The sequence below is a fragment of the Pyrgilauda ruficollis genome, unplaced genomic scaffold (assembly GCF_017590135.1).
Source record: "Pyrgilauda ruficollis isolate IOZ18807 unplaced genomic scaffold, ASM1759013v1 scaffold57, whole genome shotgun sequence".
Classification (NCBI taxonomy): Eukaryota; Metazoa; Chordata; class Aves; order Passeriformes; family Passeridae; genus Pyrgilauda; species Pyrgilauda ruficollis.
Window position 1 is genome coordinate 1599380 of NW_024527377.1, and position 7676 is coordinate 1607055.

The window sequence follows — 7676 nt, forward strand, 5'->3', positions numbered from 1 at the left end:
TGCCCCAGTTTGCTGCTGAGGTGGTTCTCAGGGTGAGCATCAGTGGCAGGGAGGCACTGCGGGTGTCCCTGAGCGTTAGCGCCGGGCCCCGTGCGCGCTGTGGCCTCCTCACGTGATGCTCCAGGAATGCACTTTCCTTTGATTATTTTCCTTGACCCAGATCTCTTCCAAATATGGTCTCAGCTTAAACAAGTTTGTGTTCTTAGAGCCTGTGTTTGCAGAATAAATTCTGGCTTCCAGCTAACCGTGGCTGGCTGTATGGGGGAGTGGAGGCAGAGAGCAACCTAAAAATGCAAAAATAAAAGGGGCACAGCTGGATTCAAATTTGTCCCAAAATGTCCATTTTGTACAATGTTTATACAATGCTAGGCAGGAAGATTTGTTTTCATAGTTTTAGCTACAGTGGAAACAATTGTTTTTAAATAAATGACCATTAGTCTGAGTGATTGCCACCCAAACATTGGTTCTCTGAGACTTTTCATCTGAAACAGATTTAAATATTTTTCTTTAGTCAAACTGAGAGATACAAGATTGTTAAACTGACCAGCATAAGCAGAGGTAAATTAATTAACATTTCAGATCTAAGTTGTTCTAGTGAGCTAAGAAATTATTAATAACCTACTGTGGAGTGAGCATATGATTAAGTGATTTTGTTCTTTGGCCATTCTAAGTATGAAGTTCTAAATCACAAACGTTTCTCAAAATAATAAATACCCCATGGCAACTCTTCTGAAATGAATAGCCAGGCAAGGAAAATGTTACACTCAGAGTTAAGATTAAGGATTTTCATTAAAGCCTACATTTCCTCTGCCTGTGCACGTTAGCTAGGAAGTGAATTTGTAGAAATGATCAGGAAGTGAATTTGTAGAAATGATCAGCTCAGATAATTCACAGTTCAATAGACAGGAGGCAGTTCCCATACTGACTTCTCCCTGTTTGCTCGGCATGCTCTGGAGCCCAGGACTGGTGAGAAGCTCCTCTATTGGCAGAAAAAGGAACTTGTGCTTTGAGGCCCTTCCTCTCTTTGAAAATGTGGATCCTTCGGCGAAATCTCCACAGAGAGAAGGAGAATGGCATTTTGTGGTTTGGATGTGGGAAGGCTCAACATTTCATTGCATCACTTATCTCTCAGATAATTAATGCAATCATTTGGTACTGCTAATGAGTCAGTCCTTTAGAGGAAGAAAAGGAGGAAGCAGATTCACAACCAGAGGAGCACCCGTGCTTCAGGAGCTGGGAGCTGTGACAAAAGAAGACAGTGGCAGAGTGGTTTATCAGTGTTTGGTCCCTGTTACAGTTTCACACGAGGGGACTGAGCCCTGTTGCTACCAGATGACAATTTGAGCTGGCTCAGCTGGTGTGGGTTTGCCTGGATTTTGGTGCAGGGCAGTGACACCAACCTGGCCAGCGCAGAGCCATGGCCAGTTCCAGGTCAGTTAGATCTTGCTCTGCTCTGCCAGCAACAGCCTCGACAGCAGCTGGGTTCCAGCTTCACAGCCAAGGATGGAGCCTTTCACCGTCTCACACTGCACTTCCACTGCTCCAGGGTCTGCTGGCTTCTGTGTTCTGTTGAGACCACAATTTCTACAGAAATCAGGATAAGCCCAGCCTGACTTCATCACCTTCCAGATTAAAATATTGCAAATAACAGGACACCAAGAAGGTATCAAATGGAACCATTTTCCATTGGCATTTCCAACAGGCATTTGAACAGCAGAAAGATGAGCTTTGTAAATAAACTGAATCATTTGCTAAATTAAGCTAAATAAATGCTGCTTTCCCCTGCTGCTTTCTTATATTGCAAGTGAGGATTCCTGAATGCATTAGGAAGAAATGGCAAGAATACGAATCATCATCTTGGCAAGATGTTTCACAGCAATTTTCGGCCTGAAGAGCTCCAAGTATTGTAGAAATGGAGTATCTTAGTGTTGGAGTACAGCAGTCTGCTCCTCAAACAACAGCAGGAGAGGAAAATATTTTTAAAAGCAGAATTAACCATTTGTGAAAGCTACAGGTTTGTTTCCTGGTCTTTTTTGCTTTTATTATCTAAAACCTCATCTCAGTAATACACAATATTTTTCAGGCTCTTTTGTGTGTCAGTCATTTAAGGACCAATGTGGTCATTCAGGTCCTGGACCAAGGGTGCTCATGAAGGGCAGGAATCTGTTATAGCCATTAACAAATGTGCATTAAAAAATACGTGGGTCACAGCCCTCCACCAAGTGGGCAAAAGGTTGGATGGTGAAATGTGCTGGGCACTTAAAATGTTTCTATGGGATCTTTCTGTAAACAGTTGAAGTTTGAATTCCTGCAGTTGCTGTTCCTGCTTGCAGGTATGAAATTGTGTTTATAGGGAAGTGCTACTGCAAGACTGAACTCTTCAGAACACGGATGGATGAAACAAAGCATTTAATGACCAGCAGTCCCGCAGATGGTCCATGGCTGGACCCAGGCCCGTGTGATCTACGCTGGAAACAGCAGCTGTCCCCTCTGCAGAGTCAGCAGGGACACAGAACTCCGTAATGCACCCTTTTCACAGCCCTGAAGCTGGACTGCTCTGAATGGATTGCAGCGTGTGGTGGAGTGGAGGTGATGGAGTCACCGCTCCTGGATGTGCGTGAGTAAAGCCTGGATGTGGCACTCAGTGCCACGGTGTGTTTGAGGAGGTGGCGCTGGGCATAGCTTGGGCTCCGTGACTCCAGAGGTGTTTTCCAACCCAAGTGAGCCTGTGTGTATACTTTTTACACAGAAGATACCACACTACTCTGTCCGAACGGCAGTAATGGGAGCACCAGGAATATCTACCCGCTTCCAGGAATGTGCAGAACCATGCACGCTGCGTGTGCCCTCACCCACCTCACCTCTGCCCGCCCGCCCCACAAAATGGCGGCGGCCGCGCGGCCCCGACCCCCGGCGGCAGGAGGGGCCTCGCCGGCCCCTAGTTAATGAAGAGCACTGCAGAATTTGGACAGCCTGACATGTCTTTAAAAGTTCTGGTTCAAAATATTCATACATTGATATCTCCTAAAAAAGGCATGATGGAAACACTTTCATTGGGTTTCAGAGATGCAAAAATGTATAATCTTTAATTTCCTGGGGGTTTTAAATGCAATGTCAATATTCTTATGTTTTTTTAATTCCAGCAAAAATAAAAGCAATTTCACTGTATATTTTTCAGAAACTGTCTTTCTGAATAGCTCCTCTGTTTTCTGCATTTGCACTGCTCCTGTGGTTTTTCCTATGACAGTTAACCTCATGCTGTTTGGAGAAGGGTGATGTGAACAGCAGCTTGTACTTTTGTTTTTGTGCTGGAAATGCAATGCCACACAGCCCAGACTCAGTTAAGAAAGTCACAGTGAAGGTGTTTGGATACATGAAAACAGGAGCAAAATGCATAAAAGCTGGGGGAAAAGAAACTCTCAAATTTAAAAAATACACGGGGAAATAAACAATGGAAACAAGATGAGAATAAAAGTTTGAAGAAGATAGAATTCCATAATGAAAAGCTCAATATACCCAATCCTGCTACCTGCCTTAATGAAAAGCTCTATGTAGTTCTTCACAAGCATGTCCATGATCTAGACAAGATCTTTATAAACTTCGTGATTTGGCTGCTTTCCAGGGAATCTGCCCAGGTCAGATTGACGTTGCCAGTTGTGGGAAGAGCACAGGGATGCTGATTTTTCTAGTTTTTTCCTTTTAAATACACATAAGCAGAGCTTGTTCTGTTACCTGCCCAGGTGAAAATGCTACCAGCTTTCAAGGTTGCCTTTATGCTCTAAGTGAGTGAGCAGTGATGTTTTTGGTGGATAAGTGATAGATAAAAGTATTTGGCACTGGATAGGGAATTGTCTTTTTCTTGCATGTCACATAATGTGGTGCTGTCACTGTGCAGCAGGGAGGGGAGGCAGGGTGAGACCCCTGCTCCCAGCCCAGCTCCCTCATTCTCCATCCAAGTGACCCACCAGAGATTCAAACAGCAATAACCCTCCAGCACCACCCCTGTGAAGGATTAATGCCCAAGTCATGAAAACAGGAGAGACTAAATCCAGTATTTTGTGTGGGGGAAAAAAACTCACAGCAAGATAAAAATGTGTGCTGTCGCAGTTCAGACTTATACTCCCTGAACTAATGGTTCGTGGTGCCACCTTTTGTTTAAAACGGGCAGCTCAAGGCCTGTTTTGCATGCTGACTTTATGCTGTAAACATAAACCTGGACAGTGAGTGTTGATCACAGCTAGCATGTTCTGTAGCTATTCCCTGTGCTGGCTGCTTGAGATTTTACTTGTACAATTAAAGCACTGCAATTTAGTTAATGTGCATTTGGCTGCTAATTAAATAAAATATTCAGAGGCTAAAAGTACCATCTGTAGGGGGTTTTCATACTCAAGTCTTCCAAGTGGAAGAAAAAACAAAATTTTTTCAGCAAAGTTTTCCTGAAATTCTGCCATTGTGGCAGCCAAATATAAAACAAACACCAAAGGCTGGATTTGGGATCTTCCTAAAATAAGAAAAAGAATGCTGGAATTTCAGGGAGTGCGAGAACACTTTGGTGTTTCAGTCCTTCAGGCATGTTTACAGTTGTAAGAAATGGTCATGACTTCAGCCAGAGTAGTGGCAGGGTTACAGACAGGTACCTGTGGCTGTGAGGATGGAGCCCGTGGAGCTGGCCTGGATTAGTTTTTAACTTTCTGCCATGGCCATGATACTGTTGGTGGTGTGCTGCTGATCAGCTCGTTTCCAAGGGCCTGGCTGTGCCCCAGTTTGCTGCTGAGGTGGTTCTCAGGGTGAGCATCAGTGGCAGGGAGGCACTGCGGGTGTCCCTGAGCGTTAGCGCCGGGCCCGTGCGCGCTGTGGCCTTCTCACGTGATGCTCCAGGAATGCACTTTCCTTTGATTATTTTCCTTGACCCAGATCTCTTCCAAATATGGTCTCAGCTTAAACAAGTTTGTGTTCTTAGAGCCTGTGTTTGCAGAATAAATTCTGGCTTCCAGCTAACCGTGGCTGGCTGTATGGGGGAGTGGAGGCAGAGAGCAACCTAAAAATGCAAAAATAAAAGGGGCACAGCTGGATTCAAATTTGTCCCAAAATGTCCATTTTGTACAATGTTTATACAATGCTAGGCAGGAAGATTTGTTTTCATAGTTTTAGCTACAGTGGAAACAATTGTTTTTAAATAAATGACCATTAGTCTGAGTGATTGCCACCCAAACATTGGTTCTCTGAGACTTTTCATCTGAAACAGATTTAAATATTTTTCTTTAGTCAAACTGAGAGATACAAGATTGTTAAACTGACCAGCATAAGCAGAGGTAAATTAATTAACATTTCAGATCTAAGTTGTTCTAGTGAGCTAAGAAATTATTAATAACCTACTGTGGAGTGAGCATATGATTAAGTTATTTTGTACTTTGGCCATTCTAAGTATGAAGTTCGAAATCACAAACGTTTCTCAAAATAATAAATACCCCATGGCAACTCTTCTGAAATGAATAGCCAGGCAAGGAGAATGTTACACTCAGAGTTAAGATTAAGGATTTTCATTAAAGCCTACATTTCCTCTGCCTGTGCACGTTAGCTAGGAAGTGAATTTGTAGAAATGATCAGGAAGTGAATTTGTAGAAATGATCAGCTCAGATAATTCACAGTTCAATAGACAGGAGGCAGTTCCCATACTGACTTCTCCCTGTTTGCTCGGCATGCTCTGGAGCCCAGGACTGGTGAGAAGCTCCTCTATTGGCAGAAAAAGGAACTTGTGCTTTGAGGCCCTTCCTCTCTTTGAAAATGTGGATCCTTCGGCGAAATCTCCACAGAGAGAAGGAGAATGGCATTTTGTGGTTTGGATGTGGGAAGGCTCAACATTTCATTGCATCACTTATCTCTCAGATAATTAATGCAATCATTTGGTACTGCTAATGAGTCAGTCCTTTAGAGGAAGAAAAGGAGGAAGCAGATTCACAACCAGAGGAGCACCCATGCTTCAGGCGCTGGGAGCTGTGACAAAAGAAGACAGTGGCAGAGCGGTTTATCAGTGTTTGGTCCCTGTCACAGTTTCACACGAGGGTACTGAGCCCTGTTGCTACCAGATGACAATTTGAGCTGGCTCAGCTGGTGTGGGTTTGCCTGGATTTTGGTGCAGGGCAGTGACACCAACCTGGCCAGCACAGAGCCATGGCCAGTTCCAGGTCAGTTAGATCTTGCTCTGCTCTGCCAGCAACAGCCTCGACAGCAGCTGGGTTCCAGCTTCACAGCCAAGGATGGAGCCTTTCACCGTCTCACACTGCACTTCCACTGCTCCAGGGTCTGCTGGCTTCTGTGTTCTGTTGAGACCACAATTTCTACAGAAATCAGGATAAGCCCAGCCTGACTTCATCACCTTCCAGATTAAAATATTGCAAATAACAGGACACCAAGAAGGTATCAAATGGAACCATTTTCCATTGGCATTTCCAACAGGCATTTGAACAGCAGAAAGATGAGCTTTGTAAATAAACTGAATCATTTGCTAAATTAAGCTAAATAAATGCTGCTTTTCCCTGCTGCTTTCTTATATTGCAAGTGAGGATTCCTGAATGCATTAGGAAGAAATGGCAAGAATACGAATCATCATCTTGGCAAGATGTTTCACAGCAATTTTCGGCCTGAAGAGCTCCAAGTATTGTAGAAATGGAGTATCTTAGTGTTGGAGTACAGCAGTCTGCTCCTCAAACAACAGCAGGAGAGGAAAATATTTTTAAAAGCAGAATTAACCATTTGTGAAAGCTACAGGTTTGTTTCCTGGTCTTTTTTGCTTTTATTATCTAAAACCTCATCTCAGTAATACACAATATTTTTCAGGCTCTTTTGTGTGTCAGTCATTTAAGGACCAATGTGGTCATTCAGGTCCTGGACCAAGGGTGCTCATGAAGGGCAGGAATCTGTTATAGCCATTAACAAATGTGCATTAAAAAATACGTGGGTCACAGCCCTCCACCAAGTGGGCAAAAGGTTGGATGGTGAAATGTGCTGGGCACTTAAAATGTTTCTATGGGATCTTTCTGTAAACAGTTGAAGTTTGAATTCCTGCAGTTGCTGTTCCTGCTTGCAGGTATGAAATTGTGTTTATAGGGAAGTGCTACTGCAAGACTGAACTCTTCAGAACACGGATGGATGAAACAAAGCATTTAATGACCAGCAGTCCCGCAGATGGTCCATGGCTGGACCCAGGCCCGTGTGATCTACGCTGGAAACAGCAGCTGTCCCCTCTGCAGAGTCAGCAGGGACACAGAACTCCGTAATGCACCCTTTTCACAGCCCTGAAGCTGGACTGCTCTGAATGGATTGCAGCGTGTGGTGGAGTGGAGGTGATGGAGTCACCGCTCCTGGATGTGCGTGAGTAAAGCCTGGATGTGGCACTCAGTGCCACGGTGTGTTTGAGGAGGTGGCGCTGGGCATAGCTTGGGCTCCGTGACTCCAGAGGTGTTTTCCAACCCAAGTGAGCCTGTGTGTATACTTTTTACACAGAAGATACCACACTACTCTGTCCGAACGGCAGTAATGGGAGCACCAGGAATATCTACCCGCTTCCAGGAATGTGCAGAACCATGCACGCTGCGTGCCCTCACCCACCTCACCTCTGCCCGCCCGCCCCACAAAATGGCGGCGGCCGCGCGGCCCCGACCCCCGGCGGCAGGAGG